The sequence below is a fragment of the Balaenoptera physalus genome, assembly GCF_965194825.1.
Source record: "Balaenoptera physalus genome assembly, chromosome: 2".
NCBI lineage: Eukaryota > Metazoa > Chordata > Mammalia > Artiodactyla > Balaenopteridae > Balaenoptera > Balaenoptera physalus.
Genome location: NC_138883.1, coordinates 135751662 through 135778332, shown reverse-complemented (window position 1 = coordinate 135778332; position 26671 = coordinate 135751662). Strand labels below are relative to the sequence as shown.

Genomic DNA, 26671 nt, shown 5'->3' with positions numbered 1-26671 from the left:
TTGCTCAGGGCCCACGTTCCTAGGTTACTTTATTCTCAACATTCTGCAGCTTTTTATAAAAAGATGGTTTGCAAAACCGTACTTTATAGTCAAAATGTAGGATCTGAAAACTTGAAACTCAGATTAATATGACCACTCTAGTGTCATTTGGATTTAAATTGTGAGGAGAAACCGGGAATGATGCTCTTAGCTACCTAAGGAAATTAGATGTACCTCTTCTCACAGGACAAACATTTTTGAGCACCTGCCATGTGCCAAGTACATAGTCATGGTCGAATGCTTCAGGCTGACAAAAAAATTAATGCCTTTTATTACAGATTTTTAACAATTCAAGTTTAGGTCATGCTTTATAACTGTTTACAGAAGTTTTATGTGTGTATGAATAATCATGAACATGTTTATTGTTTTTGTTAGTTACACTGTGCTTAATAAATATCTGTTGAATGAATAAATGATTGACAAGTTAAAAAATAAGTAAAATGTGGGGAGAATGTTCAGCTAGATGATCTATCTGATGTGGAGGTCACATTCAAGGCTTTTATTGATATTAACATTTCACCAGCAACTAAACAGCAGACAACAGTTTCACTTTTGATCCTAATATTCTCTCTTTTTAATAATCCATCTGGGACAAGGCTGAAAATCCTTACTTACCCCAGCATCAATGCAGCTCAGATCCATCTCCTATTTCTTATTTCCTCACCCACTTTGATTTCCTTCCTTGTAGCACTTGTATCCATATCTGTTTCCTTCCTAGATTGCAGGTTTCTTTGAGGCAGGGACTTCCTGATTGATTTCCTTATCCCCACCCCAAAATCTACTATAACGTGTAATAAATGTCTGTTGAATAGATACGGACTTGCTCAAAAGAACAACAGACCCCCAAAAGTACAAAAGATAGAGGCATCTGAGCATGTTGACATTTTATATTCTGCTTGAATCTTGTCCACACCAATGACTGAAGGTCTTCTGTTTTCCCCTCCCTTTTCTCCTAGTTGGAGGACTTTATGTACACTTGTTAAAAGAATGCAAATGTTGACTGGCGAGTAATTCATCGAATCTCAGAGAGTGAGGAAACAGGCCTCGGAGGGCCTGACTCCACTTTCCCAGGCACCAGGCACAAGGCTGCTGGTGCAAAGTCCCTTGTGAAAGTCGGGCCTGAGTTCTTGACAAGCTGCAAAGGCACACGCTTTCAGTTTTGCTCTGAAACAGTGTCTGAAATCAATACCCATCACACAGAACATGGCGGAGGCTGGGAGGCTGGCAGGGCTGCTTCTGACACTTCAGGAGCATCTCAGCTGTCCCTAAGGGTGGTGGTCTGGCCTTGTTCAAGCCCACGTAGCGCTGGGCAGGGGGAGCCTGAGCTGTTCTCTTCAGATACACCGGAGCAGTTTTGATCCATGAGGGCCAGTGGGAGGAAAGAGGATCTGACACCCTTGGCTTGTGTTGTGGTCCAGCAGGGCCCGTTTTAATTCATTGAATTGATTTGTAGGGCTGATGTCATGAAAAAAGCGATTCATTTTGTTGCTGGGCAAGAGAAATGGAGAGAAATGAGCCATGCTTGGTGGATTGCTAAGGCTGATCCATGCAAGAGGTAGATGTCTGGCCTCGCCAGTGGGTCAGGACATGGGTGAGCTCCTGACATACAGTCTTTGCGACAACGTGTGCAGTGTCCAGCATGGTGCCTGGTGGATCATCCGTGTTCCCGAGTCTTAGAGCCTTTCTCCGATGTGTCACACCTAAGTCTTTTCTTGGAATTAATATAGATGTGTACCTATTTTAAGCAAGATATACAATAAGGGCCATGTATACTTCGGAAGTAGGGAGCTATTTCTGCACTTCTCATTGGGTCAGTTAGCATCCAGTTATCCTTGTGGGGTACCCCCTTTTCTCTCTGACCCCTTTCTTCCTGCAACTCCCAGCAGCCCCAGTGGTTTATCTGATGTGCCCTGAGGCCCATCTCTCTCCTGAATTATGGTAACAGGGCACCCTAATTGATCTTTCTGTCCCCAGATTCTCCTGTCTCCAATTAAGTACATCCTCTGCGTTCAGAGTGCTTGCTTGTTGTCACACAGATAGATCATCTTCATTTCCAGGTATATTCTCCAAAGCTTCTCATTATCATCGGTAGAGTATTTCCAAATATATTTGAATTGGGTTATTGCATCTTTACCTCAGCCCACATACCAAACCCTGTCTCTGGTCTCTCCTTTCTGCACATTTCTAGGAATGCAGGACAGTTTGTCCCCTCTCAGACATGACCACTGTACTGTCAACTAACTCTGTTGTATGACAAGCTCCTCTTCACCTGCAAGACTCTGCTCAAACACCATTTCTTTTCTGTAACTCTTCATGTTTTCCTGACACAAAGAATTAATCATTCTACCCTGTTCTGATCCCTTATAATGTTTCACGTACCTTTATAGTGACATTTACTATTCAGTGTTATTTTACTATTGGTACTTATTTTCAAAAAATTTTCCATAATAAGCTATGAAGGCAGAAATTTTAATATATGTTTGAATTTTTTGTGCCCATCATGGCGCCTGCTAGTTGTCTAGTAGGTGCTTTGACAAAAGTCTGGATTTCATTTTTTAAAAATAAATTTATTTATTTATTTATTTATGGCTGCGTTGGGTCTTTGTTGCTGCGCGTGGGTTTTCTCTAGTTTCGTGGTGGTGTGCAGGCTTCTCATTACTGTGGCTTGTCTTGCTGCGGAGCACGGGCTCTAGGCACACGGGCTTTGGGCTCAGTAGTTGTGGCACACGGGCTTAGTTGCACTGCGGCACGTGGGATCTTCCACCCGTGTCCCCTGCATTAGCAGGTGGATTCTTAACCACTACGCCACCAGGGAAGTCCAGAAGTCTGGATTGAATCTTCAAATTTGAGGCACATGAGTCCCTTGGGTTTGACCACTCATGAATATGACATATTGACATATTGATATTTATTGGTTGTTGCTACTACTTTAGGAGTTGGCTATGGATATTATGCCATCTTAAAATCAGATCCTATTGGATCTCGGCACTAAAAGTTTCTTAATAGGCTTCTGATCCGTGTACTTCTTTTGGTTTAGCACAGCGCTTCTTAAATTTTTTGTTCCAAAAATTCTGGTCTCTGATGCATGCAAAATATCTGCATATATTGATAAAGTGTCCATGGACTTTCCAAAATCTACTCAAGAGATAGACTTACTTAGAAGTCTCTGATGGAGAAGAATCTTTTAGAAAAAGGACTCTTTTTTATCATTGATATTCTTTTTTTTAAATTAATTTTTATTGGAGTATAGTTGTTTTATGAGGACTCTGTCTTGATTTTTCTGCTACGTGACTTATCTATGGGAAAGATAGGCTTATGAATGGGGAAGCCAGTTTTCATGATTTGTATTTTTATTGCCTGGGACTAATATGTGAGGCACTGAAATCAGCATGATCTTCAGGTGGTCATATGTTTTAATAGGACTGGTTTAAGTCATTGCTTCCATGGTAACTTGGCGGCAAGAGAAACCCACACTCTCTTCATATCCATTACCCATTTATACTGAGGCGTAATTCCTGATGGATAGAAGCCCAGCTAGAGTGCCTGGGTTTCAATCCTGGCTCCATTAAAGGGCGCGACCTTGGGCAAGTCACTCAGATACTTTCAGTTTCGGTTTCCTCATCTGTAACATGGGAATAATAAAAATTGCCATGGGGGATAAGATCACAATATGACACATCGTAGAACATCAAAGATTTATGCAGAGGGCTTGGCTTGGTGCCTGGTGCAGCCTGAAAAAGTAGCCATTTATAATGATTACTTTTATTTGATGCATTGAGTTGGTTCTCCTAGGCTTGGTTTTTTTCAATTTATTTTTAAATTGAAGTATAGTTGATTTACAACGTTGTGTTAATTTCTACTGTACAGCAAAATGATTCAGTTATACACATAGATATTCCTTACTAGATTTGGTTTTGATTTATAGTTCATGCATTTGATAAGTGTTAACATATGGTGAAAAGGAATGCTGTGATTTTGAATATTTAAAATTGCCATTCTTTACAACAACACACATCCTGTATGCCAAATGCTTTTTGGAATGAAATATCAGTAGGAAGAAAGGCCAACCACTTACTTAGAGATCAATGCTTGTTAAATTTTAAGAAGTTAGGATTAGAAGGTTACTTTATATGAAACTTTTGTCTGATGTCTTTTGTGTTTTCTTGAAACACAAAAATAACTAAATACATTAGTAAATGATTAGTGTCTTAATTCTTTTAGTTTTTCTTAACCCTTTGATTGTTCAATAGGCAACAGGAGGTGAAAACAAATTCTAGTCTTAGTTCTCATATGATATCAGAGAAAATGACTGAGAAAATATATTCGAATTGGTATTTAAACACTTTTGAATATGTATCATGTGCCAGCCACTGCCTTTGTATGTAATGTCTCAATTTTCATAAATCTGTTGGACAGATCTTATTACTTGATTTCAGAGGTGAGGAAATGAAGGTCTAGGGAGGTTATAAAAAGATTATGTTGTAAAAAGATTCTTTTTCTATTGAATTAACATTAATTTGGCCTTCTGTCTTGTTTTGCTGATTTCAGGTGAACTGGATTGAAGGAGGGCTGAGTCATTGACATGGTAGATCAGTTCTCTCATTTGAGCAGCAGGGTTTTTACAGCCTGCTTTGTCAGGAAAAACATTCCTTAGACTATTGTTTTTTGTTTAAAACAGAAATCACTGTGTTGAATGCTTCTGATTTGGCTGTAGAGCAAGCAAGCACATGCCCTCCAGAAATATCAAGAAAGGAGAAGCTTACCGCATGGCAAACTGCCTCCACTTCTCATCCAAAATAGAACTCTGGCTGAGGTAATGTCAGAGTCTGTTTCACATTCTTTTGGTGGGGCTTACAGATGATCTCTTTAGGATAATCTCTTTGGAGCAACATCATTTGCCTAAATATTAATTTGATACTATTCTACATTTTGTCATTGTTAAAGCACTTGAAAAGGTAGCTTTCTATAATGGAGCTAGAAGCATTTTTATTTGTGTGTGATGGGTTAGAGCAGTGGTTCTCAACAAGGGGTCCATTTAGACCCTTGGGACATTTGCCAATGTCTGGAGACATTTTTGCTTGTCCACAACTGGGGGTTGCTACTGGCATCTAGTGAGTAGAGGCAAGAGATTCTGCTAAGCGTCCTCCAGTGCCCAGGACAACACCCGCCCTCAACAGAAAATTATCTGGTCCAAAGTGTCAATAGTGCCAAGAAACAATGGGTTAGATTCAATTGCCTTAAAATCTCTCCCATATTTCTAATCTGAGCCCATTTAAAAATATTTCTCCCTTCCAGCACAAGCAGAGTTAATGTGGAGTTGAATTCTGTGGCGTTATCTCAACTCCCAAGTCTGAGATGATCAATGCCTCGAATTCTTTCCTTGCTGTCAGTTATTGACTTTCTCTCAGTCTCTGGCATCCAAGCTCTTGTTGCTGGGGGATGCTTGTAGGATGGTGCGGGAGATGAAGGAGAGCTTGCACCATTTCCTACCTCCCTGAAACGTGCCTTTAACTAGATAGAGAAAAATTATCTAATAAAATAAATTTACCACTAGGCCAATGAAGAGATTCTGGAGACAGGAGTAGATGATCTTGCTGATAAGAATTAGAAATATGACTTGAATGTCTTTGAGGAAATAATTTATTTATGCAGTGGATAAATTCCTCTCAAATCATTTAAAAATATGGTTGTTGCATTCTTAAGACGAAGAATCCCCCATTTACCTGCCAAACATTCTGGGTGTTTCCACTGGTATTCCATCTTCAATCTTCAGTACAATAAATGAAATATGATGCTTGTGTGGTTATTTTGTATCAAATTTCAGTCTGATTTCTCAAACCTTGTCTATATTCATGTATTTAATTAACAAACTAATTTTTAAAACCATGTTTTTGATGCCTAATATCAATACATTTCAGCACTCTCTCATCTCCTGAGCAATGCAAATGTGAACAGAATATGGTTCTTGTGCTTGAAAAACTGATTAAGTTTAGTGGAAAAAGAAGATTTTAAGCAGATATTTACAATTAATGGGGTCAGTGCTATACAAGGAGAAATGCAAAGTGCTCTGGGAACACACATAGGACAAATTATGTTTTGGGAATTGAGAAAAAATTTATGCACAAGGTAATAAATGTGTTGGGTATTGAAGAATGAATAGAAGTTTTCTGGACAGAAGAGTGACAGTCAGAGGCAAGAAGATATTAAAGAGCATGGATTGATTGATGTTCTGTGGCAGGAATATGACCTGAATAGGAATGAATGGCATGAGATGAAGCTGGAGATTTTTCTCCTAAATATGATGAGCTCTTTGGGGGAGGGGGATCTGTCCTATTCTTCTTTGTATCCCTGGTGCCTGGGACAGTGCCAGGCACATAGCATCTCACAGCGTCAGCAGCAGTAGCAACATGAACACAGAAAGGGATTGTAGATTGTGTGCTCCAAGTCTCTAAGCAGAGAAACAATACGGTTAGAGTTGAAGGTACAGGGAGAGGGTAGATAGGAACAGAAGTAGGAAGTCTCATCCTAAGGAAACTGTAATCACGGCAAGTTGTCATAAGGACCACGGCAAAAGAAAAGAATGGAAGAAAAAGGATTCTAGAGATACTTGGTAGGTAAATCTAGTAGAACTTGGTGAACAAATGAAATTGAAGAGTGATATAAGTGGTAGTTGGAGGTGTTATCATTCATAGTGTACGCAGAGTATACTTAGAACAATCTAGTTTTCAGAATGTCATATTTGAGGGAGCACCTTCAGATGCTGTGGATAAGCAGTGCTCTGGTTGAGAAATATTGGCCTGAAGATTTGCTGGCTCACATGGTGACTGTCTCCCCTGCTTTGTCTTCAGGAACCTTGGCTACTGGCTTCTGAACCATCTTGCTTGGCGTTGGCATCTTTGTGACCTCCCAGGATGGGTCTTGGCCTTACCATCCTTTTGCCATCCTGGCCCACCACTCCCAACTTTAATCACAGACTCAGACAGTTGCCTGATCTCTAGATTCTGGCAACAGCCTGCCTACTTGTTCTTCTTGCCCTCACCAAACTCACTGACCAAGCACATCACACAAGAAGAGGTGAGTGAATCTTTTCCTTACTTTGATGGTAAAGTCAGCATTCCTTTTACATTCCAATGACCACAGGAAAGTGTATATTCTTTCTTGGTATCCATGGGGGATTGGTTCCAGGACTCCCAGCCGAGGATTCCAAAATCTGTGGATGTTCAAGTCCCTTATATAAAATGATGGTAGTACAGTTGGCCCTCCGACTCTGTGGTATCACATCTGCGGAGATGGTGAGCCGGCTGTATTTTAACACAATAGCCCTAATCTATTTCCCTCCTTAATAAGATATACAACAATTTCTTAACATGTCTGTTTCTACCAAATTAAGTTTTGAGAACCATTCTTGTTAGTAACACTGATCTAGGATATTTTTGTGATATGAAATTAACTTTGGCATACACAACAAAAAGAATAACAAATTCTACATAGACCACCTTTGCTGTGAGATTTACATTTCTGAGTCTCTCAGGAAATAGAGCACAGCACCTCTGACTGTCTTCACATTTTTATATTTGATGGTGCCAGTAAATTTTCTCAACATTTATTCTAAAAGGGACATACTTAGTGAGTTCCTTAAATGCAGGATGATTCTGATTTTATTTGTGGAATAGCTCCTCCTTTAGCATGGCTTAGTACAACAGAATGCATCTGAGGCCTGCTATACTGTTTAAAATTAGGAAGTTTCATGCAGCATATTGCCAAATGAACTGCATCATTGGGAAAGTACACAGTCCAGTGAGATCTAGGTTTGACTTCCTGGTCTACCACTTTCTTGATGCAAGATACTTAACTTCCTTATGCCTCAGTTTATAAAATTAGCATCCCAGAGTTGTTGTGAGTATAAAACGAGGGAGTGTATTGAAAGTATCAGCAGGTAGATAGGTCCTTCAACAGAAGTTAGAGGTTCTGGCTCAAGGTCTGGCTCACGTTCAAGGAACACCAAACCACAGAAATGCCCTTATCCCCTGTTAATGCATCAAAAATTTAAGCTAGTCAGTCAATCTGGCACAAAGTGGTCATAAAGATATATATTTTCCAATTTTAGTCTTTTTATACATGGAAATTGGGTAGACATGGAACCCAGGAACTTACAGTTAATAATAAATAGTTCAGTCCATGGCTTACAAGGCAGAGTTGGGGCCAGGTTGTGAAGAAGGGGCAACGGAAGACTCGACATATTTGAACATAGTCCATATACTGTTAACCAACCTCTGCACAGAACCAGGTTCCTTCCATTTGCTCTTTATGACCACCCTGCAAGGATATACTGATTCAGTTTACATATGAAATAACACAAGCTTAAAGAAGTTAAGTAACTTTCCAAGATCACTTGGCCAGTGAGGATGGATAGCTGGGTTTGGTTTCAAATCTCATGCCTTTCCAATGTTCCATGCTGTTTCCCAGGGACTGGAAATGAGCCCGTTTGTAGATACTGAAAACAGGAGGGAGTTTTGAAATCTCTGCTCCCAGGAGGTAGGCTGTCTGTGTTGACTATGTCGATAGAAAGGAGGACAGATTCAACCATGGGGCAGTCAATCTAAGTCTTCTGGAAGGCTCTGCCTGTCATCCCCAGGAGCCCTGCTCAGTCTCTGTCATCCTTGTCCCCATGGGTCCTGCCCTGCTCCCGGCTGAGGAAGGGTCTTGTCTTTATAGGGTGGGTCAATGGTACTCAGTCACAAAGGTAGGGACATTACACAACTGGGTTGCTGATTCTTAATGCTAACATTTGGTTTACAGTTACTAGAGTTTTCTATGAGCATTCTAGGCTTATCTGGTTAATATTTATCTATTGCCTCATTTTAAGAAGGGACATAGGCAGTTTTTAGAATATAATAATAGCAATAGCAGCAGATTAAATGGCTATAATGGGAAAATAAAATGAAGGTGGGATTTAATCAACATACAAAATGCACACCTCAAATGTTGGCATAGAAAGGTCCCAGGGAGCCTGTTGCTGAGATTTCTGATCTAAGCTGATACCAGATGAGGCTCTGACCTGGAGACTCTGTCTGCTTGTCACATCCTTGGAACAGGTCATGCCTTATCTGCTGGTACATGGTCTGGATGTTGGACTATGCAGAATTCTGCTAGGTCAGCATTTCCAAATGGCTTTATGGGAGAGGATGTGTTGAAGGAGAGTAACAACTAAGAAAGCCTAGGTACAGGGCATCATGAGGGCAGTCATAGGTTGTATTGCTGTGTCAGAATTCTGGGTCAGAAGCAAACTATCCTGCTGCCTCAAAGCATGGCACTGTAGGCATGAACCAGTGTCCTATTTATAGGGAGCTAGTCTATCCTAGTGGTTAGGAACATAGATTATAAGAAAAGTAAGACAGGTTGAGTCTACTTAGTAGTTGAGTCACCTTAGGTAAGTTGTTTAATTTCACCTCTCAATGATAGAGCTGTTTTCCATGTTATATACCTTACTGTAAAGTTCCATACAAACACAGTTTAGAGCAAAAACACTTAGAATGGTTATTTTTAAACACAAGTTAATGTTAGAAAGTATAGATACATTTCCAGACACCCATTCTCCAAGAGTTTGATTCATCAACACTGCCCAGAAATGATTAAATGTTATTTAATAAGCTTGACATAAGTCATAAAGAAACAACAAGAGGCTTTGTCAATCACGCTTAGCTAAAAAATGTTAACTCTTGATCCGATGCAGGAATTATGGCACTCAGACCACCTAGATAAAAGTACAACCTAGAGAAAGAAGTGAATTAGGGATGAGAGTGAAGAGGAAGGCAGAGTGGTAGAGGATCCCTATACTCATCTCCTCCAACTTCTTGGCATCCAGGAAGGCAGATGCAGATGGGGGTGGGGGATGACAGATTTTATTCAGTCTGAAGATTGCTTCCTTTTGAAGCTTTTCTTTGAGACAGAAAATAATGAATGTCACTTCAACTTCTTTTTACTATGAGTGTTACTGTCCCTGGGATACCATTTTAAAAATATACTATGACAATGTATTTTATTCTCCTTAAATTATGTCCAAAGGGCAACTCACCTACCTAAAACATTAATTTGCTCAGGGTACACTTAGACCAAAGAGATCAGTGCTCACTTTTGAGTTTCAGAACAGGTTTTCTTGAGTCTTCATTGAAAGCTAGGGTCTGTTGAAAGAGAAAATGGTTATTTAAATTCCACTCTTCTTCATAATCATACCAAGAGCCAAGACACAGTACAGAGAGAAGCAAATAAAAGGTTTAAGGGAATGTCTTACTAGATAGGAAATGGTAGAATATTCTTTTACCATGACAAAGAGGAGCCTAGTTAATGGAGGCAAGAATCAGAAGGCAAAAGCTAGGGTGAAAATTCTTGTGGGGTTGCTCAGAGGGACCCGGTGGCTCTATCACTTGGAAGAAGGTGGGAAAGACAGATTGAGGAGGGAAGCCAAAAGTAAAGCATTGGGAGAAAAGAGGACACTGGTGTCCTACTACCTGTTCCCCTCTTCCTATTCGAATTCTGGGGAGAACACTTAGCCGAATGCCCCAGGCCAGTGTGATGATGTGGTCATGGGTGAATACTAATGGATTTGGGAAGGTTAGGCAGAGAGAATCTGAGCTAGTTCCCATGACCTGTGTCGGATATGTAAGAAATCCATATCTGAGATCCTCAGAGTCAGGAGGCCTACAAGGTAGTTGAGAATTAAGATTTTTGTATCCTATACAAATATAAACAGTATGAGTTCCAAACAAGTGTTGGCCTCATAACCTGGATTCCCTGAACTGACTTCTTTCCAGGTAACTGTAAGGATTACCTTAGAGACTGTGTGTATATGTGTAAGGACTGCTTTATATACTGTACGCAGTGTGTGTTCAGAATAGATCTAGCATTGAGCAAGGAGTCAATCAATGATATCTGATATTATCGTTGCTAATGCAGAATGGGCATTGGTTTGCAGGAGGAGGCAGATTTGGAAAGCACCAGTGTGGTTTCTCATCCAGGAACATCTGCAAATATCTTCTTAGGTTAAGATGTTCTGGCTTGGTTGTGCAGGAGGTATAATAAGATGTGGTTGTGTGAAGGATGCTTTCATAGGTGCAGCCGTGAGAGTGGCATCACATCCTGAGATAGGCCAGGCCAGTGTAAACTCATAGACATTGTTGGCCCCAGATTGTCATATTATGGCATCCTGGGAGTCAGTGGGACTGCACTTTGGAAAAGGGATTGAGGGGAATGGATAGATGGAGCTGATTCTCCTGCAAGGAAGAATTTGTGGACCAAAAAAGCAAGTTAGACGAAGTCAGGGTAAGGTTGTCTTTCTATAGTCTGAGATTAACTGAGGGGAGAGACCATGTTTATTTGGTCTTCTGGTCCCCAAAAGCTCACACAGTACCTGGTATATATTAGGCCCTCAATTAATGTCTGTTGAAAGACATTATGTCCCATGTATGTATTACATGCATAAGAAACTTGAGGAATGTCGGGAGCTTTCCACCGAAATTCAAGGGTGATATTTAATGTATTTCTTGGTCTAGGGCCAAGTTCTGCAGAATAAAATCCCAACAGTTGACCCTCTGCTACTGATAGATGTGATTTTAAAAAGAACTTAGAGATTTTTAAAGTCTCACTGAGAAGAAAAGAAGAAAGTTTTTAAAATGAAAGATTCATTCATAGAATATGTGTATTATTTGTTTGGTTCATCTCAGTGCCTGGGAAGTTGTAAGTTTTTAATAAGTATTCATTGAATTTAAATCATTTAATAGGGGCTTCCCTGGTGGCGCAGTGGTTAAGAATCTGCCTGCCAATGCAGGGGACACGGGTTCGAGCCCTGGTCCAGGAAGATCCCACATGCAGCGGAGCAACTAAGCCCGTGTGCCACGAGTGCTGAAGCCCATGCGCCTAAAGTCCGTGTTCTGCAACAAGAGAAGCCACCACAATGAGAAGCCCGCGCACCACAATGAAGCCCCAACGCCGCAACTAGAGCAAGCCCGCGTGCAGCAACAAAGACCCAATGGAGCCAAAAATAAATAAATAAAATTTAAAAAGTAAAATAAAAAATTTAATAGATGATTCTGTAGCACCTGGTGTGTGCCAGACCATTGTGCCAGGTGCAGACATACTCCCTTCAACAGGGAGCTCAGGGTCTAGTGAAGGAAACAGGCAAATAAAGAGATAATGAGTGCGTAAGTGGTAAGTGTCATGACAGAGCAATAAATGGGATTTTTATGAGAGTGGTACTCTTCTTCCATGTCAGAGACCATCAAATGTGGCTGAATGCTACCTACATGTGTCTCATTAGGTCCTTTCTGTGTTGGTCAAATCAGCATTAAAATTTTTTCTTTTCATCGGTCGTCATCATTTACAAATAAGTTTTATTTTCCTGTAAAAATCTGAATTACTGGCTTTCTTTGAAAATGTGGCAGCTCTGCCAATCCTGGGTCCATATTTCCATGTGGCAATGATTTGGCTGCTGAGCGATGGAGGCTCCATTTAGATGGGGCACGTGCTCCCCAAACCATACTCTACTGGCCCCTCAACACTGAGGCTGTCAGTGGGCCCTCACAGTCATACCTGCAGTGCTGTTTCCATGGCATAGAATTAAGAGGAAGTATCTTCTGTATCTATTCACACTGGAATAATGGAAGATACATTGAGAGGGTATTATGTTTCATGCAAGAAAGAAGAAAGAAAATTTCTTTGTAGATATGAAACACATTCCTAGGTGTTTAAGGTACAAATTAATTGTATCTATGCAAAGTGATGTAATTTAAGAATTCTTTATGAAATAACCACATTGAGAACCATGGGCCAAACTGAAAGTAAAATTACTGAAATTTCAACAGGTTTTACATTTCAATGAAAATAAATTAAGATGTTGTAAATTCAGTAAGAATGAAGATACTTTGGAGGCATTGAAGTTTTTATGAGATAGCAAGTTTATCAGAAAGGATTTTCTGGGTGCAGTAGAAATCATGTGCCATGAACAGACATAAACATGTACAACCAGAAACATTGCTACTTAGTGTGCTGAATGTTTGAGAACCAGGACCAACTTCACAGGCAGGGCTCCATGCTTAGGGTTTAATGCCCCATGGTTACTGTCTTAAAATTCTTAATAATTTTATCTTTGAATTTGTGCTTTGTTCATGAAGTCTGATGGGACAATGGAGCGTGCCCCAGGTCTGCAGCCTCAACCCACGTGCAGTTGCATCTCTAGCACCTCACTGCCTGCATTCCTGGGAAGGATGCTCAGCCACGTACTTCCCCACTTCCTGGTTCCCCAGACCTTGCCTGGACCCTGCTTCTCATCCCCACCTCATGACTACTGCCACCGTCTCCCCCTAGTGGGGGTCTGGGCATTGATGTGTGGACAGTCAGTGCTGGACAAGCATGTCCTCCTCCTATCTTGGAGCCGGGCATGGTGGTGGCTGTCTCCGCCCTGTGCTAGCAGTGCCAGGGTGTTGATGGTGGGTGACTTGGCAGGAGTGACCCTCTCATCTATCCTTAGTCTGTCATGTCCTGGACGAGAGATTGCAATGCCCCTGGGGGTTGCCCATCTGCCATGACTTGGGGTGGTAAGCTCACGGTAAGAGAAGATACCTTCCGCACCCATGGTTGGGGCATGGTGTGCTGGTCCAGCAGCGTGTGGGAGGGGGATCCTGGCAGTCGGTGGATCACATACCAGCATGTACACATATGCCTGCTCATGATGTCACAGGGCAGGGTCTGTGAGAGTCTATTTTGATTGCCTCTTCTTCACTCTGTTGGCAAAGGTAAGAGTCATGCCCTGGGATTATGGGGATGGCTGAACACATGACACTTGACACAAGACAAATGAGATTGACAGCAGTTATTAGTCATCTGTACTCACAGCTCCAGGGAGGAAGAAGTCACGTGCCACACAGGGCCACAGAGGAGTTGCACTTGGGAAGAGAGTAAATAAGCAGAGGCTGTGAGAGCAGGCTTTGTAGTAACAAGAGGTAGAGGTGACCCCTGATTTCCACGGGAGGATGGAATTGGCTGGTTTGAATAATTCTGTGGGCTGGCAGGGGACTGAAACCTGCTTCTCAGGAACAAGCAGGCCCTGTGTCGGGGCCCCATGATAAGGAGGGGTGTTTGGCGAGGGGACCTTATCTGCAGGAGCAGAGTGGGGAGGGGAACTTGTCATTATGCCATCTAAGGCCCTCTTGGCTTCAGATGTCAAGACAGCATGTAATATTGAATCTTAATTTTAGGTCTTACACCATAGGTTCTGCACTCGCCTCATGAGTCTGTCTGTGCCTGAAGAAAAGCAGCATTAAATAGCAAATAAAATCATCATGACAGGACACGTAGAGGGAGTTGTGGGGAAAGAGAGACAGAGACAGAGACAGCATGAGACTGGGGAGAAATGAAAAAGCTTCATACTTTAATACCTTTAATGTCACTTTTTTGCTGCTTTGAGAACAAGGGGCCTTGCATTTTCATTAGGCATTGGACTCCACAAACTGTGTAGCTAGTCCTGCTGAGAATTTAGAGAAATTGTGTGAACTAGTAAACGGGGTCCATGTTGCTTACCTCCATTACCTATTTGACCCTGCAGGTATTTGAGTTTGGGGCTGTGACACATAGGATGCACCTTGAAATGAACTGTTAAATGTGCAGTAAAGGTCCCTGATGACCCATTTGCGGTCTGTGAAACCCCGGAAGTTAGGTAATCTCCTGCTTCTCCTGGGGTACAGCGTCTCTATTCCCAACAATAATTCTGATTCTCCATTTGATCATTAACATGTAAATGTGAGTCATAAAGCACTGAAATGAATCCTTGATTATTGCCATTTTCAGCTATTTATGCTATGGCTCATCTGATCATAAACCTGCTCTCTTTTTTTTTGCCAGAATTGGTAATCTGGTCCACAGTTCTTAACCTGGTGGTCCCCGTGTGAGTTTAAAGTCATTATTCTGACTTCACTGATTATTGACTTTTATTATTTAAGAGCTGAAAAACAGCAAGTAATGTAACATGCTGTGAAATATTTTTCCTTTTGCTAAGAAAATATGTTGGTTGTTGGCAAGGGACTTGTATTCAAGGGAATCCTGCAGGAGCTGAGCTGGCTTTGGCTCTATGTACCTCTGGCTCTATTTATATTGTGAGGCTTCTTGGGTTTGGTAGCACAGCAAGCTGTGTTACTTTCTACTTGCAAGTTGAAAGGGTCTCAATATTATTTAAACAGGGGAAGAAGCTTAAATAAAATCTTAAAGACTCATTGTTATGCAGGAGAATATCAATCTGATTTATAGACTCCCCTTCCTTTTAAATGAAAACCTTTTTATTGCTTTCAATTACAGAGAACATTTCTAACCAACAGCTAAAAATAAAAAAGTAGGTACTGCCAAAGAGAAGTCCTATTGGGCCTAGTTAAGGAATAAAAAATGTTCACTTATAATTAAAGTTGTTCCTCAGAGGCAAATTAACACATATGTTCTTAACCTAACTTCTCCGTGTGTGCCTGCACGCAGGTTAAACAACTATTGTGTTTGGTTACAGTATGGATTTGCATAGGGAACCCTCTTTTTTAATAAGCAATGGCAAAATCCACCCAAACTTAGGAGCACATATTCTAAAATAGTGATGTCAGATCATAGAGTGGGCCCAATCTTCCCCATTTGGGTTTTGAACCAACTGAGAAATAAAATAAAGGAATAAGGTAGGTGGAAAACAAAACATTACCCTTATTAGTGGCAAAAGTGGTTAGCATGAAATGTGGCCTAAGAATGAGAGCCAAATGTAAAGATTTAAGTATAAGACATAAAACTCAGGAAAACATTCTCTGGTATAAATCATACCAATGTTTTCTTTGGTCAGGCTTCCAAGGCAGTAGAAATAAAACCAAAAATAAACAAATGGGACCTAATCAAACTTATAAGCTTTTGCACAGCAAAGGAAACCATAAACAAAACAAAAAGGTAACCTATGGACTGGGAGAAAATATTTGCAAATGATGTAACTGACAATGGCGTAATTTCCAAAATATACAAACAACTCTTACAACTTAATAACAACAACAACAAAAAAACCCAAACAACCCAATCAAAAAATAGGCAGAAGACCTAAGTAGACATTTCTCCAAATAAGACATACAGATGGCCAATAGGCCCATGAAAAGATGCCCATCATTGCTAATTATTAGAGAAATGCAGATCAAAACTACAATGAGATATCTTCTTACACTGATCAGAATGGCCATCATTAAAAAGTCTACAAACAACCAATGCTGGAGAGGGTGTGGAGAAAAGGGAACCCTTCTACACTGTTGGTGGGAATGTAAGTTGGTGCAGCCACTATGGAAAACAGTATGGAGGTTCCTTAAAAAACTAAAAATAGAGTTGCCATATGATCCAGCAATCTCACTCCTCGGCATATATCTGGACAAAACCATAACTTGAAAAGATACATGCACCTCTATGTCCATAGCAGGACTATTTACAATAGCCAAGATGTGGAAACAACCTAAATGTCCACCAACAGATGAATGGATAAAGAAGATGTGGTACATATGTACAGTGGAATATTACTCAGCCATAAAAAAGAATGAAATAATGCAATTTGCAGCAACATGTATGGACCTAGAGATTATCATACTAAGTGAAGTAAGTCAGACAGAGAAAGACAAATACCATATGATATCATTTATATGTGGAATCTAAAATATGACACAGGTGAACTTATTTACAAAACAGAAGCAGACTCATGGACACAGAGATTTGTGGTTGCCAAGGGGGGTGGGGGAAGGATGGATTGGGAGTTTGGGATTAGCAGATACAAGCTATTATGTATAGAATGGATAAACAGCAAGGTCCTACTGTATAGCACAGGGAACTATATTCAATATCCTGTTAGAAAACCATAATGGAAAAGAATATGGAAAAGAAAAAAAAAAGAATGAGAGCCAAATTGACTTCTCAATAGTAAACCTCCAGAGTTAGCTGACATCTTATTTCTGGCACAGTAGCTGGATGGGTAAGGCCTCTACACTTTGGGAACTAGGTGCTGAAGTTATTAAGGAGAGTGAAAGTCTTGGAAAGTGATAACACAGTTCTGTTGAGAGATGTAGAGAGTGGAAAGGAAGTAGTAGATAGAACACAAGACACAGGCAGGTGGACTAAATTTAGAATTTTAGCTCTATCACTTATTGCTGAGTGAGCTTGAGCTTAATCTCTCTGGCTATTTGTGTTCTCATTTTAAAAGGTAAGATCTTCTTTGCATGATTATTGTGAGGCTTGGTCTAGAGTATACACATGTCTAGTGAGTGCCAGGGCTCAAGAAGGCATTCAAGAAGTAGTAGTGATTGTTACAGAGTTGGAGGGTGTGATAAAATAGATATTTTATTCAAAATTTAAATGACAGAAGTCTACTAGAGAAAAGTGACTTGAAGGATAAATTGGAAGAAGAATTGAATTCATGTCTTTGTATCTCTGTGTTTGAACAACTTCACAGGTGTCATCACCAAGAAGAGGGTCTCTCTATCAACTATTAGGAATGTCTCTGTGCAGAGCTAGGAGGAGTGAGAAGTAGGTAGAAGAATTTCAGATCTTTCTTTAGGGAGGAGTCATTATTAACATGAAGTTGGTCATTGTCAGACAGGCAAGGACCAATAAGATTAATATGACTGGGTAATGTACATACGGTTCACTGTCCTGGTTTAATGAGCTATGTGCTTTGATTAAACAGAACGGGTAAAAATGCCATAGTGCATAGTGATTTGAAGTAATGTGTTTTTATCTTCCATGTAGAGTAGATTTCTGAATCAAAACCTTTTGTTTAACTGATTCTAGGATAATGATTTAGTGACATTATACTTTGGAACTCAGTTTCTATCTGCTACTTATAAGAGAGATCTCTGTTTAAAATCATATAAATCTGATAGTCCTAAGTTTTGTGGTATATTCCAGTTTTATGTCTGGGTGTATCTGAGCAGGAAACTTTCAAAGTAATTGTTGGGTTTGTGGTGTTCTCAGTAAAGGTATTGATTTACGACAATTGCATAGAATAGATTAAGAACAACATAAGAAATATTGAAAGAATTTTTCAGTGGAAGGGAGGCACACATATATTTATAAGTAAAACCTTAGAGGAATTAACAGTTTTAAAAAATCCTTAAACTTTTGAAAATACAAACCAGAACGTTTAGAGACATTGATTCCTCCAATTCCCCTTTCTCTCCCAAAATGGATTTAACTTTCTCTTATTCATCAGAAATGCCAATATTCTGTGCAGAACATGGGACAAATAGTTTATATTATCCCCAGAAGGATACAGTTATTTCTGATCATCCAGAAATAAAAGTAGAAATAGTGTTTTAAAGACATTTCCCAGGGTAACCTCAGACTGAGGCTTTGGAGTTTTGCCATGATGGCTGAGTGAGAGATGATTGGTATTGAAAAACATAGAAATTCAGTTTCTGAAAAATCTCGGTGAAGTGTAATGATCCCCTTCACCTCGAAATTATGTTGGGAGACTCTTAGACAGTCTTGCCTCAGGAGGCCAAGACCTTGATCATTGGCTTTGTGTCAGTTCCTCCTTTATCAGTTAATGTATGGACCTAGTAAAACTATCACTAACTAAGACAGCATGGTAGAACAGGTTTGAGTCATTCTACTGAATAAAATCTATCCCCATGAAGTTGTTTATGGCTTGGAAAGGGAATAAAAGTATAAGAAATTCCCTTTACATCTTGTATTACGTGAGGAGAATGCATATGCATGCTAACCTTATTTTTAAATATTTTATTATAGAAAATTTCAAATGTATATAAAGGTAAAGAGAATAACCTCCTCATTATGTATCGCCAAAAGATAAAGACTTTAAAATACATAATCATATACCATTATCATGCTAACAAAATTAACAGCAATACCTTAGTGTCATTCATTATCCGTCATTCACATTTTTCCTTGTACCTTTTATGTATTATGATGTGTTTTTTATAAGGAGGTAAATAATGTCACACAGTACAATTGTTACTATGACTGTTAAGTATCTTTTAATCTATAGAGAACTCCATCATTTTAATTATTTTCAGCTTTATTGAAGTGTGACTAATTGTGAATTATATTATAACATACAATAAACTGCACACATATTTGGGCATATGTATACAGCTACAAAACCATCACCACAATCAAGATAATGAGCACATCCATCACTCCCTAAAGCTTCCTGTGCCCTTTGGTAATCCCCCTCCTCTGTATACCCTCCTATCTCAAGACAACCACTGATCTGCTCTCTGTCCCTATAGATGAATTTTCATCTCTATAATTTTATACAAAAGAAATCATTCACTATGTAGTCTTGTTTTCTTTTGTTAAGGCAAAATTCACATAACATAAAATGCACCATTTTAAAATAGACAATTCAGTGGCATTTAGTACATTTACAGTATTGTGTAGCCATCACCTTTGTCTAGTTCCAATACATTTTGGTTGCCCCCAAAAGAAATCTCGTACTCATTAAGCAGTCAGTTTTCTTTTCTCTCCTCTACCCAGCCCCTGGCAACCACTAATCTGCTTTTTGTCTCTCTGGTTTTACCTATTCTGGGTATTTCATATAAAAGGAATCATGTACTGTGTGGCCTTTTATGTCTGGCTTCTTTCACTTAGCATAATGTTTTTCAGGTGCATCCGTGTTGTAGCATGTATTAGTAAGACATTCCTATTTTATGTCTGAAAAATATTTCACTGTATGGATATACCTCAATTTGTTTACTCATTCATCTTTTCATATACATTTGAGTTGTTTACACCCTTTGACTCTTGTGAATTGTTCTGCTATGAACATTCATGGACAAATCATGGTTTTGTTTGATTGCATGTTTTCAATACTTTGGGGCATATACTTAAGAGAGTGGTTGGTCATATTTTAACAGTATGTTTAACAGTTTTCCATGGTGGCTGCCCCGTTTTGTATTCTCACCAGCAATATGTGAGGATTCCAATCTCGCCACATCCTCTGCAACATTTGTTATTTCCCATTAAAAAAAATTATAGCCAACCTAGTGGTGTGAATTAGTATTTCATTTCAGTCTTCATTTGCATTTCCCTAATGGCTAATTATGTGGAGCATCTCTTCAACATTTTGAAATTGTTCATCTTCAGGGAAATGTCTGTTCAAGTCCTTCACCCATTTTCTAATTGCATTGTTTGTCTTTTTGTTGTTGTTGTAAGTGTTCTCTGTTTATTCTGGATTCTAGACCCTTATCAGACATATGGCTTGCAAATATTTTCTCCCATTCCGTAAGCTGTCTTTTCACTTCCTTGCTGGTGTCCTTTGATGTGCAAAAGTTTTTAATTTGGATCAAGGACAATTTATTTTTTCTTTAGTTGCTTGTGTTTTGGGTGTCACATCTAAGAATCCATTGCTTAATTCAAGGTCACGAAAGACCCCTCTGTTTTCTTCTAAGAATGTTATAGTTTTATCTCTTACACTTAGGTGTTTGATCCAGTTTGAGTTTATTTTTGTATGTGGAGTGAGATAGAGGTTCAACTTCATTCTTTTGCATGTGGCTATCCAGTTGTCCTAGCACCATTTGTTAAAAAGATAGTCCTTCCCCCATTAAACGCTCTTGGCACCCTTGCTAAAAATCAATGCAGCGTAGCTGCATGGGTTTATTTCTGGACTCTCAGTTCTATGCCAGTAAACTATTTGTCTTTATGCCAACACCACACTGGTTTGATTACTATGTCTTTGTAGTAAATTTGAAGTCAGGAAATATAAACCCTCAACCTTTTTTTTTTATTTTTCAAGACTGTTTTGGCTATTTGGAGATCCCCTGAAATTCCAAATGAATTTTAGTGTCATTTTTTTCATTTCTGCAAATAAAATTTGCTGGAATTTTAATAGAGATCATCGTGAATCTGTGTACTCTTTTTGTCTTGTTTCTTTCACTCAGTATAATTATATTGAGATTCATCAAAGTTTTATGTATGAACAGTTCTTTCTTATTAATGAATAGTATTCCTTTATATGGATATACCGCAATTTGTTTATCCATTCATCTGTTCATGAACATTCAGTTTGCTTTCAGTCTTTGGCTATTAAAAATGAAGCTGCTATGAACATTTATTTACAAGTCTGTGTATAGATTTATGCTTTCATTTTTTGGGGTTAAATACCTTTGAATGGAATGGCTGGTTCTTATGGTAGGTGTATGTTTAAACTGTTTTCAAAAGTAACATTTTATGTTCCCACCAGCAGTGTATAGAATAAAAGTTCCAGTTGTTTCATATCCTTGCAAACACTTAGATAAATGGTAGACACACATTACCCACACTTTTTTCCCCTTTGCATCGTCTACTTTCTACTATATTTACTATATCCTGCAATTAACCCATAGTAGTATATGGAGATGCACCTCATTCCCTTTGACAGCTTTATACTACTTCAATGCTTGGATTTATTATAATTTTTCAATCTGTTCCCTATTGATGTACATTTGGGTTATTGCCAGTCTTTTGTTATTAAATTTGTGTTTCAATTAATAGGCTTGTGCATGCATCATTTTATATTTTTGCCAGTGTATCTTTGGGATAGATTCCAGAAGTAGTACCTCAGGATCTAAGAGTAAATCTATGTATGGTTTCACTCGATGTGAATCAAATTATTCTCCATAAGTATCACAGTATTTTTTAATTTCCTTAACAATATATGATTGGGCCTGTGTTCCCACAGCTTCCATCCAACATAAAAATATATTTTTATATATCAGATATTCACTGATTCTACCTCAGTGAACTTTTAATATGCCTTTCTCTTATTTTGAGTAAGGCATCAATCAGAGTTCAATCTAAAAGTCAGAAACAGTGGGAAATATTGATAATAAGCCATGATTTTATGTATTTGACCGTACACAATTGTGAGAACTGGTCAAACAATTTATATGTGGCTGTTGCTTCTGTTGTGTGATGTTGGAGCCTAAAGTCAGCAGGGCAGGGAGTTAGCAGGGGAAACTAAGAGAAGCAGGAACCTGGGAGGATGAGCCAGAATCCAGAGGTTGGACTGGAAACTGAGTTCATCTCTTAGTTCTTCTAAGCCTCAGACTTTAATGGTGGTGGTGGGGAGGTGGCAGGTTAGCTGCAAGAGAAACCGTTGCCCTTTGACAAAGAGCTAAAACGCGCCAGGTCTGGGAGAGTGAAAAGCCAAAAGTGGAGATTGGGCAGGAGTGGGAGTTGATGCAGGCTGGCTGTAGGTTCACTGCAAGTTAAGCCAGCAGGTAGGCATGTGTGAATAGCAGCAGCACGTGGTATCTTGCACTGACCTTCTGAGTATAAAAGGAACATGACTCCTGCTTTTCTTCCATTCTCCAAATCCCTGTACCAGGTCTCTTTTGGTGCACAGGAACCTGGAGCTATGTAGTGAAGGGAGTTCTGGGAAACATAGTTCTTCCTTACCTAGGTTAGTGCAAGAAAATTCCACCGCAAGCAAGGTTGAGCATCTTTCTGTACAGTTCAGGACCTCTCACATTTTCAACTCATGGGCTGTCTCTCTTATCAGCAAACCATTTTTAAAAAGTAAATCTATTGCTTTTTCTTCTCCATTTTAGAAGCTCTTGGGATAATAATGCTTTATTTGTCTGTGAGATAAACTGCAACACCTACTTTTACAAACATCTCTCACAAGGGAAACAAAGAAGCCAAATCCTTAAAGTCCCAAATAAAAGGAACAACCCAAACAGAATTGGATTATTGTCCATTATTTTAATTATTAGAGAAACACCAAGATTTCTCTAATGAAGAGGAGTAATGACCAATTTGTGTCTGAAGAGTTGATCATGGATGGATGGCAATTTGTCTCCTCCTAAGATCGGGCTCGAGTGCGGATAGATTGTGAATGCTGATTGACCCTTTAAAATACAATAGTTCAAGAATGAAGACTGGGTGCCAACAGAATGCCAAGAAACTAGTGTGGGAACAGGATGAGTATCATTTGCTATTATCTAAACTAGTAAATAATAGTAATTTGCTGAAAAAACCTTTCTCGTCATGCCTATCTCATTTAACAATGTCTTGTAGCTAGCCTTCCGGGTGAATTGGTTTGGCTCTAATCCATTCTTTGTAATGGAGTGTAATGCCCTGTGATACAGAAACACCATAATTAATTCAACTGTTTTCTTATTGACAGACCTTGACTTCATTTCTATTCCTTTACCACTATGTGTGTGTTTATGTGCATAAACATATCGGTGTTTTGATTTCTCTAGAATAGACAAACAGGAGTGGGATTTCTAGGTCAAAGATAAACATATTTTTCCTTTTAATAGATTTTTCTTCGTGGTTGTTTTTTGAAAAAGTCTACATAATTTATATTTCAACCAGCAAAGTATGAGAGCTTGGTCCCCTCCAAGTATTTGCCATCAATAAATGTTAACTTTTAAAAATAAATTTTGCCAATTTGATGAGTGTCACTGTTATCTCACTGTTACTTTAATTGGCATTTTCTTGATCTTTAATGAGTTTATTCATCTTTTTGTATAAACAACATTTGAATTTGCCCTCCTGTGACTTGCTATTCAATTTCCTTGAAAATTTTTCTATTCAGTTGGCTTTTTTTTTTTTTGCTTGTCAGTTTGCAAAAGCTTTTTGCATTATATAGATATTACTTCTTTATCTGTCATTTGCATGGAAATATTTTTTCCAACTCTATCATTTGTATATTGGTATACATATTTATGACAGACAAAAGTTTTCAACTTCTTGAATAGTAAAAAAAAGTCTATAATTTCTTTTACAGTTTCTTAGGTTACTTGCCGTAGTCAACATGTTCCCCCCATCCTTAAATTGTACAGGCAGCCTCCTGGATTTTCTTCTAAGGTTTTTGTTATTGTATTTGCTGTTCCTGTTTTTGTATTTAATCTTTAATTCATTGGGAATTTATATTTTGTATATGGCATGAGATGGAGAGGCCAATATGTTTTCCTTCTAATGAATAACTAGCTTTTTCAATACTATTTATTAAATTAACCTTTCTATTTATATTCACTTGTTATAACAAGATGAGAGAGATGCTATTGGTTTTGCATTTCATTAATGAGGAAGTTGATAGATTAAGTAACCTTTCAAGGTCATCCAGCTAATAAGTGATACAGCCATGATTATCTCCAGATCTGGTGTTTTAATAGCTCTGCTGTAAGCTCTTTCCATGCCACTACACAGCCTCTCAGTTAAAGAAATAAAAATGCAAAAAGAAAAAAATAAAAAGATCTGTTCTTTGCACAAGTCACTCTGGGAAAATCTGGTTGAAACCAAAGCAAAGAGGTCTCTTCACTGTATGAATATTCATAGTCTTTAAGGCTGACCTGTTATCACCCCTTGCTCCCAAAATTGTGTCTCATGCATCGATCTCCAGTTTTAAATCGTTCTTATGGGGAAAAGATCACAAACTAAGTATTCTGAAATATAGTTTTTGTGGCTTATGCAAATCTTCATGCAGGGAGAAGAGAAGGGTGCATCCATCAGCTAGAAGTTGAATTAGTGCACACCCCAGTTCCTTGAAAATCAGTTTTACAGTTTTCTATTATACATAAATACAGGCCTCTCCCCCTAACCCCTCAGTATAAATACCTACACCACTTTTAGGAATTTCTTGTGTTACATGAGGGTGGGGTGGGGGGGTGGAGACCTGGTACTCACAAGTTTTAAAAAAAACCCCAAAGGGCTATTTGAGAGGAAAAACTGATAGCACAAATTTGGAAAGAAAAAAACCATACATATTTGAAAAGATGTCACATAGACATCTGAAAACAAAAGCAGTCACAGTATTTATTTAGAGGAAAAAAGAAGAGACTGCCATCCAAGTTCTGTAAAGGCTGAGTAAGCAAATAAATTATCATGCAAACTTTTGAGAGTGGCAGGAATCACTGTCAATAGTTATGCCAGGATGACAGCTGAAAGCCAGAATTATGCTCTATAAACGGGTCATGGGATTTGTTGAAGACGGTTTAACTTTCAAAATAAATGAGGTGAAATTATGTTGATGGTGGAAGGGCTGATTTCCTAGTTACTGTGAATCCAAGCAAGTGTATCACAATCATTAATTTTGGTATATTTTATATTTGCATTCCCATCTTACATAGTTTTAGCATTGGACACTAAAAATAAAGCTTCTGAGTTAGGTTCTATTTATTATTGCTTTCATTTTACAGAGGCTTGGAAAGGTTAATTATCTTGCCCTAGTAACAGTTTCTAAGTGGTAGCATGAGGTTTTGAACAAGATAATCAGACTCCAGAGTCATAGGTATTAACCATTATGCAGTACTCAAGAGTTGCATTAGCACTCACTTTCTCTCAATTATTATGTAATTAAAATTAGATTTCTATTTGTATTGTAAATAAAATATATATGCATGCTTGAATGCATGCACACACATTAACATATGTTTATGTACACAAAAATTACTGAACTAATAATTATTTTAACATCTTTATTGGAGTGTAATTGCTTTACAATGTTGTGTTAGTTTCTGCTGTATAACAAAGTGAATCAGCTATATGTATACATATATCCCCATATCCCCTCCCTCTTGCATCTCCCTCCCACCCTCCCTATCCCACCCCTCTCGGTGGTCACACAACACCGAGCAGATCTCCCTGTGCTATGCAGCTGATTCCCACTAGCTATCTATTTTACATTTGGTACTGTATATATGTCAGTGCTACTCTCTCACTTCATCCCAGCTTACCCTTCCCCCTCCCCGTGTCCTAAAGTCCATTCTCTATGTCTGCATCTTTATTCCTGTCCTGCACCTAGGTTCAGCAAAACCATTTTTTTTTTAGATTCCATATATATGTGTTAGCATACAGTATTTGTTTTTCTCTTTCTGACTTACTTCACTCTGTATGACAGACACTAGGTCCATCCACCTCACTACAAAGAACTCAATTTCATTTCTTTTTATGGTTGAGTAATATTCCATTGTATATATGTGCCACATCTTCTTTATCCATTCATCTGTTGATGGACACTTAGGTTGCTTCCATGTCCTGGCTATTGTAAATAGTGCTGCAATGAACATTGTGGTACATGTCTCTTTTAGAATTATGGTTTTCTCAGGGTATATGCCCAGTAGAGGGATTGCTGGGTCATATGGTAGTTCTATTTTTAGTTTTTTAAGGAACGTCCATACTGTTCTCCATAGTGGCTGTATCAATTTACATTCCCACTAACACTGCAAGAGGGTTCCCTTTTCTCCACACCCTCTCCAGCATTTATTGTTTGTAGATTTTTTGATGATGGCCATTCTGACCAGTGTGAGGTGATACCTCATTGTGGTTTTGATTTACATTTCTCTAATGATTAGTGATGTAGAGCATCCTTTCATGTGTTTGTTGGCAATCTGTGTATCTTTGGAGAAATGTCTATTTAGGTCTTCTGCCCAATTTTTGATTGGGTTGTTTGTTTTTGTGATATTGAGCTGCATGAACTGCTTGTATATTTTGGAGATTAATCCTTTGTTAGTCACTTCACTTGCAACTATTTTCTCCCATTCTGAGGGTTGTCTTTTCATCTTGTTTATGGTTTCCTTTGCTGTGCAAAAGCTTTTAAGTTTTATTAGGTCCCATTTGCTTATTTTTGTTTTCATTTCCC

At 38.8% G+C, this 26671-nt stretch overlaps 1 long non-coding RNA gene across 2 annotated transcripts in view; it reads left to right on the top strand.

Annotated features, from left to right (window-relative positions):
- LOC309654681 overlaps window positions 1-25612 on the top strand; it is a 60895-nt gene extending 35283 nt beyond the window's left edge. The window contains exons 2-5 of one of the 2 annotated variants that reach the window (XR_014260400.1): window positions 660-2127; window positions 4588-4852; window positions 6888-8574; window positions 11817-25612. This is a non-coding gene — a long non-coding RNA (uncharacterized lncRNA). The remainder of the gene's footprint in view (window positions 1-659; window positions 2128-4587; window positions 4853-6887; window positions 8575-11816) is intronic. The other variant, XR_014260399.1, reaches the window with a different exon arrangement.
- The last annotated feature ends 1059 nt before the right edge of the window (window positions 25613-26671 follow it).